Raw genomic sequence first — 14,149 nt, forward strand, 5'->3', positions numbered from 1 at the left:
GTTTCTTCTCTTGGCAAGTCACGTGCTCTTCTTCCTTCAAATTACGATTACAAATCAACATATTTACTAGTAAATAAAGGTTTAAGAGGTAGGAATGAATAGCCTCCATAATATAAGGTTGTTAGTTTGTACCTTTTTGGACTTTCATAAATTCTAATGTATTATTAAATAACTAGTGAGAAGAGTCAAAAAGGTTCGTTGTATTGATCAATCAATTGCTTAATATATAGCAGCCACATAGAGACACATCTTATTTCTAATTTAATTTGTAATACAATGGGTTCACACATACAAATGTTGAGGCATGAATTATATTTGGTAGCAATTAACATATATAGAACAAGTTGAAACATCATACTAATGGTCATTAGAGGCAACGCACGCATCCATGTGTGTCCAGATACAATTTCGCTCATGCTGTGCTAATGGATTAATTAGGTTTAATTTGAATCAATAATTATGAATTTTTTTTTTTATATTGTTTCATCTTCAAATGGTCATGTATGTTAAAAGTTCAAAAAAGTGGTTTGATTAACTTTATAGGGATATAGCAACGGTCTATGAAACCTTGAGCATTGTAAAGTCCTCGTGTCATCCCTGCCCAAATAATAATAAATTACATACTAGGGATCTAGTGAATATAGGATTTTTTATTTAAATAAATTAAATAAATATTTTATTTACTAAAATAAATAATTATAAAAATTATTATGAAAATACGTCCTACAGTCTTATTTTGTTTATATTTATAATTATTTCGTTTACAGTATAAACGAAATAAAACTAAAAACGTATTTTTAGAATAATTTTTATAATTATTTATTTTAATAAATAAAATATTTATTTAAATAAAAAATCCAGTGGATATATACTTATATTAATATAGTACTCTCTACAACTTGTAAAAAGTTAAGAGAGAAGTCATACTCGCAAAATAAATTGTATACTATTTTTTGTAACCTGTGAAAAATAGAAAAAGCCAAAACAATGTGTTTTTGCGACTTGTAAAAGAGGACAAAAATAATTACTTTTTTCAGCCTAAAAACAAAAATTTAGACCCATATTCTTGAAATTGATAATGTATAGCTCATTTTCAAAAAATTCAGCATTTTGAAAATCATATACAAAATTATCAGCCTTCTCTTCGTTCATTTTTCCTTTTCATTTTACTTGAATACACAATTATTAAGTGAGCTTTGTTTCAAGTAATTTATTTTTTAGGAATATACGTAAGCATAATATACGCAGCAATTGTAAAAAAATGACAAATAAAACCTAATTTGTTTATTTTTTGGATATAAAAATTCTTTGGACATGAGTATCTCAAATGCCTTATATATATTCGGGAATAAAATGTTAAATTTGAAACAAATTAAAAAATTGAATATTTTAATTTCAATAAATTATACTTCTTATAGTAAGTAAAGAGCAATTCCAAAACCTCTCTTGAGTTTGAGAGAAGATATAAAGAAAAAATAACCATCTCCAATTAGTTATGCTACAAGTGTACATTTTCTGTTATAGATAATTAGTAATGCTCAAGATTCATTCATGACCTTTCTTAAACTTCTCTTTGATTAGTTTCTAGTTTCTACCTATAAATGTTGTTCTCCCCTCAGGTGTAATACACACTCTCTTCTATTTAACCTGGTCAAATTGAAGTGACTCGAGCTTTGGCCTAAATCTAATTGAATTGTTGGGTAAAATAATATTTTAGTCTTAGCTTTAGGATAAATTTTAATTTAATTTTTAATATTTTAAACGTCTTATTTTAGTTAAAATTTTTTTGAACATTTTATTTTAATTCTAAAAAAATTTTAAACGAGTTCAATGTAGCTCCACTATTAAATATGATGCAAGCAATTTGCATATTGAGGAGTCAATAACATTCGATTTTACTATGTAAGTAAAATCGATTCATCAACGATCACTAATATAATTTTTTTTTTATTTTAAAAGTTGATGATTGATTGTTAAAATTTTGAATTTTGTAAAAGAAAAGAAAATTAAAAAGAAAAAGTGTTATAAAAAGGATTATATTGAACATTATTAACGTTCACGTTACTCATTTGATTAACTATTTACATCATATTTAACAATAGAATTATATTGAATATATTTAAAATTTTTTGAAATAAAAATAAAATATTTAAAATCTTTAAAATAAAATTAAAATTTAATCTAAATATTAAAAACTAAAATAATACTTTATCTTTGAATTATTTTATTGGGTTGTAATTTTTTTTTTAAATCTTGCTGAGCCATTTTTAATTCGGATCAAAATTCACCCAAATTGTTCGGACTTTTTTTAGGATCCTACACGCTTAGACAAAAGTATAGTATTTTTAGTATGTTATAAGATTTGTCCCTCAATTAGGAAAAAATTATATTGTACCATACGTAAGAATAAAGGAACGACACATAATATCTACAACCTCGTCAAATGCACTAAACGACAAATGAAAATGCCTGCCCATAAAATAAGCTGAACAAGAATCATTAATATATTATTAGCATTAGAGATAAGTACAAGCTATTAAGTCACTAAAATTAGACAAAATAGCACATGTGATGGTGATAGATGACCCATTATAGGAGTGCCAGAGTTTAAAAACAAGCATCTTTTATGGTAGAGTCTTAATTTTATTTTAATTTTATTTTTGAGTATAAAATCAATTTAAAATCCCAAATTGTTTTATTTGCGAAACTAGAATTTTTCAATCCGATCTTACTCCAAACAATAAATTTATTTTTAACTAATATAATATTTGTATTTATAATATAAAATACTTTTATATATTATTCGTAATTAAATATTTAATTTGGTGGCAATAAATACTTTAATAAAAACTTGAATTTAAAGTTTTACTATATCATCATATGAATTCGGCTCTAAATTTGGTGTACACTGGAAATACGAAAAGAAATAAAATTTATTAATAACAATTCAATGAGTATTTTTATTAAATTTTGTACGAATTTTACTCAATTGCAAAATATTATTATCTAAAAACTGAGAATTTATGGCATAAAATGATGTGAAGTACGATTTTTTTGTAATAGACAATGATAAAAATTTGTAAATTTTGTTTCAATGTAGTTAGTTTTTCGAAGTGAAAATCCATGAATTGTTAATTAAGTTTGGAGATGTGATAGCTAATTCACCAGAATCAAATCAAAATTTATAGTAATTCTAAAAGTCTCTAGTTCAATGCCTGTTATTGCCTCTTTATTTGTGTCTATAATTACATCTAAAAGAGTTTTGATGGCTTCTTAATCCTTCGCCGTTAATCTAAACTGTATTAATGAAGGAAAAATTAGTAGTAATCGCTCTTTTAGTGAGTTTGCAATTGTGCTTACAAATACTTTTGTTGGGATAGATGATATCAGTTTTAAGAGAGGGTAAAAAATCGAATTCCGTAAAAGATGTACTATAGGATGACATTGATGCGAAATCTACCAAGATAAATGATAATGATAATGATTTAGAGAGGAGTGTTCCAATTGATTAGAATGGACTATTAAATTCTAGAACATAACAATATTTATCGTATTTTTTTACTTTAAATTTATAGGTCATAACACAGCAGGGTACATATATAATTAAAGTTTAGTTAATATGTATTTTAAGAATACATAATAAATTTATTATAACAGAAAGTTTTAAATTTTTTTATTTAATAAATATAAAATATATATATATTAACAATTTAGATTTTTTATATTTTTAATAAAATTTTTAATTTATAATCTTAATATATATTTTTAGAATACCAAATATATAGATAAGCCTTTAAAAAAAATACATACACAAGACTAAAGTTTTTTTTGGACATGACATAAGATGTAAAGTTTTTATAAATATTTGTTTGGACATTCATTTTATAACTATTTAATTAAGTTGTAAACCCCAGTCACCCCCAAACTCATTTTATCAATAAAAACTCTACTTTATGAATACCAAACAAAATATATTATAGTTTCTTTTTTCTTTTGGGGTTAATAGAAACAAAATTAGATAACCTTAAACTTTTCTATAGAATTGCAGTTGATCTTAGCCGGAATGGAAAATTATAATTTAAAATATTGATCATGGGAGTAATCAAAATGTTCGAATCGAAATTATTATTATTTTTTTGGTTAACGAATCGAAATTACTTTGAATATTCATAATTTCGTTGAATCTTGATTGAAAAATTAGAACCGTAAACTATTGATACTTTTAAATATTTATTAAATATTTACAAGTACTTGATTAAATATTATAAATATAAATTACTCAAAATTTTATATTTAAATTATCTATTTTATCTTTAAACGAGACAACTTTTTTAAGTAAAATTTTGAATATTTTTCTAGTACATAATTTCAAATATTCGTTTGAACATTAATATAAATTAAAAATAAAATATTAAAAAATTATCTAACATTAACAGATAAACAACTTTTTTACAAAAACTAATATTAGAGAATCACATTAATTATCGGTATAAAATACTTATTGAAATATAAAATATAAATTAAAAATAAGTTAAATAATATATATATTTATACACAAATACATAATAATTAATTTAGTGACTGATTTTTAGTGTGTATATAATATTTTTATATTTTTAAAATTATTTTATTTATCTCAAATTCCATTCTTTAAAATAAATTTTTAATTTTAAATTATAAAAATTAAACTATAAATCCTCAAAGGAAAAAAGTTTTTAATATTAAAAAAAAATAGTTAATATTGACTAACAAGAGATTCATTCATTCCTATATTTAATTTCTATACTTTGTGTTTTACAAATTCATCTCATTGGATATTCTTTTTTGTATTTCGGTATGGTATAGATGCTCTTTTAATCTATTAGCAACAAGACTTTAATAAAAGATGCCCAATATATAAATTGGTTCTGTTAGAGAACCAATTAGGAGGTGAAATTAATTCTAGCAAATTAGTTAAAAATAGAGGTGTTTACCGATCGTATTCGATCCGTATATTTGCCGTGTTTATTTGAATTTGATCTAAAAATTGTGGATATAAATTCGATTAGTAAGGTTTTCGGATCGGATCGGATCCGCAGATTAATCGTATCGGATTGCGAATTTTATGTTACTATCCGCACGCATATTTGCGTATCTGCAAAAATAAAGAAATAAATAAGTAAATATTCTTTTTATATTTTATTTCAACTAATAATTATCATATATGTTGTATTATTTTAATTTATTATTTAAGAAAAGTATGTTTAATATCATTTTAAAAGTAAACATATTTAAAAGAATAGAAATAATAAATTTTATTGATATTATTTTAATAAAAATAAGTTTTTAAAAATATTTTTGTGTTTTGCGGATATATCTGATATCCAATCCGATCCGCAACTGTGCGGATCAGATCCAATCTTAAAAACTGCGAATATTAGATCCGATCTGATAATTTTAGTACGAATCGAATCAAAATTTTGACCATATTTAATCCGATCCGATCCACGTTCACCCTAGTTAAAAATAGGTTTTTTATAAAAAAAAAATTAGTTAGCTTATATTACAAATAATTCCCTCTACTTTTTCTATATAAATATAACATGGTAAGAAACATAAACAATTTGGGTGGGATCTCTAGGTTTCAGTATATAAATAAGTAGTCACAGAGAGCCATAAGTGATTATGATATCATATAATCATACACAATTAAAGGTACAAAAATGAGCACTACTACGCCTCCTTTCTTTGAGATCCCAGATTGGGACATGTCCCATCATGATCATAACAATGTTTCACACACTTTCTGCTCCCAATCATTCTTCACAACCAACAATAATGGATTATTCACAACCCATGTTGTTAATCACCCTTCTTTCATTAATAACAATTCATCACTTTCCTTTGATGATGATATCATTGACTTCTCCATTGATTATTCACAATCACAATCACCAACAACCACAGAGAACATCAAGAAGAAGAAGCAGCTTGAAGATGATGAAGAAGAACAAGTTGATGGTGGCAAGGGAATTAGAAGAAATTACATAGGAGTTCGGAAAAGGCCATGGGGGAAATTCGCAGCGGAAATTCGAGACACAACAAGGAATGGAAGAAGGGTTTGGCTTGGAACATTCGAGAGTGCAGAAGATGCTGCTTTGGCTTATGATCAAGCTGCATTCTCCATGAGAGGCTACTCTGCTCTTCTCAACTTTCCATTCAAAAGGGTCAAAGATTCTTTGCAAGGAATCATGATGGATTCTGATTCTTGTTCTTGTTCTTCACCTGCACTTGCACTCAAAGAGAGGAATTGCATCCAAAGGAAGTTGTCAAAGACTAAAAAGAAAAGGGAATCATCAGAGAAATCTTCATCATCATCATCATCAACAACTAATGTGATGGTGTTTGAGGATTTGGGGGTTGAATATCTAGAACAACTCCTTAGCATTTCAGATCAAAATTAGTTATTTACTACTTACTCCTTACCATTTTCTTTCTTTATTTATCCCTTTTCACAAATGTAATTTAGATTCACTTTGTTTCCTCTTTCTTCATTTTGTTGCTCTTCCTTCGGATTTTCATAAGTCCAATGTTCTAGTAATAAGCACATTTAACAATAATCTCTATAATTCTTTATAAGTCCTTCTCCATTTTCTTCTACTCTTAATCTACTATTTTGAACATGTAAGGGGTATAAATGACAATAAATTTTTTTATAGATAAAATTGATAGGTAATAAAATTACACCGTACCTATGATGTTAATCTAAAAAATTTTATTATTTTTTTTATTCTCAGTTATAATCTGACACAACAATATCAAAAGAAAAAAAAATACACTTCATCATGATACATAACTGAAGTACCATTAGATCATCAAGACAGCATAAATATTAACTTAATTAGGAGATGAGGATTCTATACAGACCTAAGAATGAGGAAAGTACTTAAAAAATGTGTAATAATAATCATGACACATAAAAACTCTTAAAGTCTCATTTCTATGAAACAATTATCATCTGCTGATCAACAACTGATACTATGTGAAAAGAATAATACTATAAAACCAGAAAATTTTTTTGCCAGCATCAGCTACCAATAATGCAGAATACTTTAGTGAAGATTACCATATATATATTTTTTTTCAACTACTTCTTATAATTATATATGTAAAGGCTAAAATAACAATATTTTCAAGCCAAAATAAATTTTCTAATATTTTATGACTAGATAGTAGATAGTACTCTCACAATTTTAAATTATAATTGCTGTTGTAACGTAAAAAATTAAGAAAAACATAATAGTCAGTCTAACACTAATATATTATCAATATAGTATAATTTTATATACAGATAATGATAGATGTACACTAAAATTTAGAATCACATTTATATAAATTATTATCAGATTCTTACAATTTAGATTTTAGAAGAAAAAAATAATAACAAAAGCAAAAATTTTCACAAAACACATATCAATCAGTACCTGATGCATGATGTGCAATCACCACATTCAAGTGTGTTACTAACTTACTATAATGTATCCAAATTAGGTAAACCAAATCTTCATTAAGGCATCAACACATCAAATATTAAAGGGAACAGTTACTTGCTTAGCCATTAATAATTAATGGTTAATTTCATCGATATGAATTATTAACTGGTAAAAAGCAATTCCAAAATGGTTAAATGTTAACCAATAAAAACTTAAGAAAATGTCAAATCATAATTAAATAAATGTCCACTATGATGATTATTCGCATTATTTTTTTTTTATCTTTCTAAATTTCTATTAGATAACACAGTATAAATAATCTGTATATGAAAATTATTATCGTTAAATGATGAGTTGAGTCAAATTTATTATAATAACGAAAAAAATTCCCTCACACACAATGAAAACTCTTCCAGCTAGGGTGGGCTGGACAAATAGATTAAAATAATTTTGGCTCTAGAATGTCTATATAATATTAATTAATAATATGATTTTCCAGGAAAATAAGAAAAGAAAATCCAACCTACCTCTTATATATTCTTCTCTTCATGAAAGTAATGTTTCCCCATCATCTTCGAGAAATAGAAGTAGAAAGTAGAAATCGAAGCTCCACAACCTTAAAACAACACACATTTGTAAGAAATGCAAGAGAGAGAAGAGAGAAGAGGATGCTTTGGTGGATGAAAAATAGGGTTTGACGGAGAGAATTAAAGAGAAGAAGCAGCTAAGGAGAAGAGGGCAAGTGTGCTTTGGGTTTTGGTTTCCGAATTTTAGGGTTCTGTCTTTAGAATGTAAAATGACTAAAATATCCCCCTTCTTTAACACTCACTCTTTCATTATTTTACCAAATAGGGAAAAAAAAAAACTGAATATGTATGCAAAGGGTAGAAAGCAGATATTTATAACAAGCTAACAGAACCAGCTTAAAAAGAAACTAAACTACTCCTTTGAATTCTATCTTAAGGTGTGGTGCTCCATGCACAAGATGAAATTCAAGTGGACAAATGAGTTAACTATTCGACCAACTCAAGTTAATTAAACTAAACTACTCCTAACCAATTCTGTTATGCACATATATACTAGCAGACTAACAGAATTTCAATATTCTAACTAACCTCCATTACACTCCTTATATCTTTATCTCTATTAACATATAACTAACTGCTTATTTTTTTTGTTTGGACTACTTTTGATATTGTTAAAAAGGGAATGTTAGTTGAAAACTAGTTACTATTAAAGGTAAACAGTGAAAGGGGCTCTAAAAAATAAATTATTAAGAAAATATTATATTTCTGAAATTGAATCAAGAGATTGATTTAAGTTAACGGGTAGATTAAATTGGTGTTTTCTTAAAATTAAATTAAGTGATATCACCCGTTCTATTAATTTTTAATTTCTATATTTAATCTTTCTGAAGATATGTTTAGTGTTATATATTTATATCAATGTTATATTTTATAAAATATAGGAATATTTACTGTCATTCAACTTAAATATCAATAGAAGTTAATATATAATTCCATAAATTGTGATGAGAAATATAGGAGGCAACACTTTTAGTATAAAAAAGGTTAGCTATTGCTAGTTGAAATATAAGATAAAAATAAAGAAAAGCAGTATTAGTTAGATAGAACTTCTCATTGAGAATATATATCTAATATAGTTAAATTTAAAAAGAAATTATTACAATTTATCCTAATCAAGTGAACATTTCAATATTTCAAAAAGTATAGAAATTTATTATTTAGTTAATATATGAAAAGAGGTTCTCTTCTCAAATTTCGTTCTGTAATATTTAATTATACTTTAATTTAGTTTTATTTCTTTATTTTATTCTAATTTTTTTTTATATTTTATCCCTATCCTTCAGTTTGAATTCATTTATTCTACATTTTTTTCTCTTAACATTCATCTTGTTTTTCTTTTGAAAAATGTTCGAGTGCTATTATTTTTAGTCATCAACTCAATTCTTTAGTTTAGTATTCAACAACATATTTTTAGCTCAAAGTTTTAAATTAAGAAATTTTATACAATTAACAATAAAAATATATATGGAAATATGTAAAATAAACCAAATTATTATGAATTGGTACTTCAGTGAGATAATCAAATAGAATATGTAAAACTAATAATAAACCAATTATTCCAGAAGTTTTCATTTTAATTTACATAATAAATAATAAGGCGTTAAACACTTAGTTATGCATGGGAATTGAATTATTAAAAAAAAAATACAAAAAGTGTTACCTTATTATGAGTGTACCTAAAATATGATCAGAAAATGTCCCTCAACAAGTATGAATCTCATAATGACCATCCTTCTGCATTTAATTAGTTAAAGATAAGATAAGAAAATTTCTAGCAGCATATAAAAAATTTCAATAACTTCTAAAGAGTCAATTTTATATGAGGTATAATTTAACTAAAGCTAGAAAGTTTCATGGATTGAAATTCAGGAAGAAAAATGTAAATAAGATTAATTCATAAATATTTGTCATAATAAATTAAAAAATAACGAATCCTGAAATTTTCATCACTTTTTTTTTGCATCAATATCAAAATTGACTTTGTGTGACAGAGTAATACCCACTGAATCAATTTTGATAAGACTCACTCATTTGTAATAGAAATTTGTATTTAACGGCAATCCCCCTCATTAAGAAATGCTTGACTCAAATAGAAACAAAGTAAATCACACTTTAAAATCAACTTCTAAACTTAAAATTAAAAGAACTCAACACTTCAAATCTCAAACTTAAATATATATCACATACATACATACACGAACTTGTTTAATTAGTTATAAAAAAAACTCTTAACACTATACTCATCGATATAATTTGTACCAGCAAACCATGATTTTTAGAATACATACAACAATTATTCATTATTCTAACAGATAGAGATATAACATATAACAACTATTTATTACCTTAAGAATTTGAGAAATGTAATTTTATAATATAATATTAGAAATTTTATGACTTAAAAATCTAAAATTTAATCTTTGTTGGCCAAAAAAAAAATAGTATAAAATAAATGATGCAAGAGCAAGTAGTATTAGTAGGTTAATTATATTAGTTAATTGTAATAAGGGAATATAAATTTCATATTGTTTAGAATAGTAAACTTTGTGTTATGTATTAGTCTCACATCGTCCAAGTTATGAAGTAAGGTTTTTTCTTCTCCCATTAGTATAAATAACTCATGTAATTTTTATTTATAAAATAGAGTTGAAGTTGATTTAAATATGAAATAAGTTGTATGCTTGTTTTCTTCTAGGCTCATTAAGAGTAAGATGTGCATCATTGGCTTAGCCAACCAACGTGGGTTCTTGGCTATTTTTACTATAGTGGAATTGTTAATCTCGCCAAGATTGATGTTTCAATGGTGTCAATAAATAAAAAAAGATATATGCAAAAAATTCACACAAATTTAAAAAAAATCTTACATAAAGGATCATATCGGTTTAATTTTTTTTAAAAAAAAAGAATAGTTTATGACACTACATTAATGTAAGTTCCAAATTCTCATAAATAACCAAAACATCACCGCTGCTACATACTGAAATTATATATATATAAAAAACTAATAACATTTAATACTATATATAAAAGTACTACATTCATATTTACTAATTTACAATTCTAAAATACACATCATCAAATTAATCTCTACAACCTATTAAACTCTACTTAATGTGGTTTAAATTTCATTACCTATTTTTGGGGTAAAAACACTCTCCTATATATTGAAAATATTATCCACTAACATGCATACCCAAACGACCAGAACCACAATCCATGGAAAGAAGCTTATATGATGAAAAATTGCTTGGTGCTAAAAATTGTTATCCTCTGAGAATTATGATGGGAATAATTATGAGATCGTTTTACTTTACAAACACTTCCTTAACAAAAACAAATAATTATTTCAACTCCTATTTTTCGTTTCAAATACAACCCTCAGATCACCTAAGGTTTCAAGAGTAATATTTTGGTTTGGGACTTGTAGTGGACACAAGACAAAAACACCTTTAGTGCAAAACAGGACAAACTCACAAACATAACACATACAACATACAACATAACTACTCAAAATATTTGGTCTCAAATTATATATTTACAACATATATATTGTAAAGCAAAATATGAAAAACACAAGGTTACTATCTTTTATGGGTTGAAGATTACAATTTATTTCTAAGCTGAGATTAAAATTATCTTCGTAGAATATATACATTTATACCTTTTAGACTATTTTAGTAATAATCTAAGAGGTATAAAGATCAAGAGTAAATATAATATGCGTTAGTTATGTATTAAGCCAATTATTTATAGTGTTCAAAAAAAATATTAGAAAAAATCTGAATATGTCCGTGTAAAATATTGCAAAATATTATCTGAATATAATCCAGACTTCTCCAAATTTCTTGAACCGACCACAGGTTTAGGTCTAATATAAGCAGTGACGGATCCAGAAAATTTGATTAGTGGGGGCAAAATATGTATAACATGATAATAATTTTATAATTATATTTTATTATTATAAAATATAATTAATCTTCTAGTTATTTAACTAATAAATTAAAACACTTATATAGTAATTTAAATAATAACATATAACTTAGAATTTTATCCTTTTAAATTTGATATTTAAAAAAATTGATAATTCTTTTATTATTAATACAATTAAATATTTTATTTTTTTATATATATTAATAAATAATTATTTAAAAATTAATGTCTTATAAGATTACAAAACTGACTCTTTATAATATTCATAATTAATTTTTTTAATTAATATTGTTACTAAAAAAACTAGAACTAACTTCAAAAGAAGAAAATCAATAGATATTCGTATATTTAGATGTTATTTTTTATTTTAACTGTTATTTATTGTTAATTAATATTACTATATTTCAAAATTTAAATTATTAATGGATCTTATTATTCAATAATATTTAACCATGTAATAAAAATATATAATTATATAATTACAAAATAAAATACAAAATAATTGAATGAATTAAAAATAAAAAAATGAAAATAAATCTTTAATTGAGTCAAAAGAAATTAAATAATGAAATTAAGGAGTCTTATTAGGAGCCATAGAATAAAAAAAGAATAACAAAAGAAGAGAATTAGAATGTTAGAGAGCATACAAAAATTGTTTTTAGTACTTAAATTTAAATAACTGATTTAATTTTTAATTATTTTTATTATTATTATTTAATTATTTTTATAATTAATATAGTATTATTATAAAATAGTGAGATTTTTTTTCTATACATTATGAAAATAGAAATAGATTAAAAAAAATTATAGTGGGGTCAAATTTATTTATTAAATGGGGGCAAATAAATTTTTATTCCATATACTACATGTAACTTAACAAAATTTTAGTGGGGGCACTTGCCCCCACATCCCCTAAGGTAGATCCGTCCCTGAATATAAGAGCTGGATTATAACACAAATTTAATCATAAAGTAACCTCTTTCTTATTAATTAAATCCAAAAGATGAGATAATTTTATGCAATAATAAGATTGCAGCAACAATTACACTTCTATCATATACTAAATTATTTTTTTTCAATATCTAGTTGAAAAAGCCCTCAACTTCAAAGAAAAGAAAGTTCAAAACACACTTTATTCTACAAAAATTTAAGACAAATAACAATAAAAATCACCATAATTATATATGCCTGATCTGATCTAGAAATAATGTTTTTCACAAAGGATTATCTAAGATTAGATGGAATATTTAACTAGAATAATAATTTCCAAATGTGAAAAAATTATGAGAAGAGAAGAAGAGGAGATGAGAGGAAGAGGAACTACATCTAGAAACTGATTTAACAATAAGTACTAATTTTTATACAGGCAAATAAATATATAAAACCTCAACAAATTCGGCTTAATTATATAAGTCTGTAACTCAATAAAAGAACCTTAGCTTTCTTAAAAATATCTTTAGGACAAGAATCAAGAAAAGAAAATAAAAAAAATAAAAGTATATTTATATGGAACAGATTAGAGAGCAGGAGAGTAGTACTTACTTGAAGAAAACTGCTTCTATTCCGAATTTCTGATTGTTATTATTATTGTTCCTGCAAACAATAATTAAATTAGCATATCATGATCCTGCTAGCTAAGAAAATTAAAGAATATATAGATGAAAAAGAGATTTTGGAAATCTCATATATTCTCTGAGTTTGTTAGAAGAAATTAACTAAAGATTGAAGAAATTCATAGTAGAAGCATAATAATAAGTAGAAGAAATTAGAATGATTGAGAGAACTCTCACATCATTCAATTGATTAACATATATAGCAGCCTAATTGAGACAAACGCTGTAATTATAATTTAATTGGTAGTCACATATTCAAATGTACTATATAATATGAATTTCAAATCAAATGATCAAATTGGAACACAATGATCGATAATTATAAGAGGCTGCGCCTCCATGTGTCGTCCAGGTACATTTGCACTTTTAGCTGAAACATTGAACATTATTGGTAAATTAAGTCCATGTACCATGCATGTATTCAGAATCTATCAAAACCCAAATCAACTCAAATATTCTTATTATTGAATTCAGTTACATCATCTTCTAGCTAGCTAGCTTGCATTCGTTGAATTGCTCTCTTGTACAATTTTAATTAATTAATAAA

General features: G+C 24.9%; 1 long non-coding RNA gene across 2 annotated transcripts; it reads right to left on the minus strand.

Moving 5' to 3' along the window:
* Positions 1 to 5,570: 5,570 nt before the first annotated feature.
* On the minus strand, positions 5,571 to 13,858 carry LOC130962060 (uncharacterized). Of its 2 annotated transcripts, XR_009079704.1 has the most exons (5): positions 13,780 to 13,858; positions 13,532 to 13,582; positions 9,720 to 9,793; positions 8,000 to 8,088; positions 5,571 to 6,264 (listed from the first exon to the last, which is right to left on the minus strand). It is a non-coding gene; the product is annotated as an uncharacterized LOC130962060 (long non-coding RNA). The 2 variants fall into 2 exon arrangements; XR_009079703.1 differs by lacking the exon at positions 13,780 to 13,858 and having other exon boundaries at positions 13,532 to 13,749.
* Between the last annotated feature and the right edge of the window lie 291 nt (positions 13,859 to 14,149).

The sequence above is a fragment of the Arachis stenosperma genome, chromosome 2, assembly GCF_014773155.1.
Source record: "Arachis stenosperma cultivar V10309 chromosome 2, arast.V10309.gnm1.PFL2, whole genome shotgun sequence".
Lineage (NCBI taxonomy): Eukaryota > Viridiplantae > Streptophyta > Magnoliopsida > Fabales > Fabaceae > Arachis > Arachis stenosperma.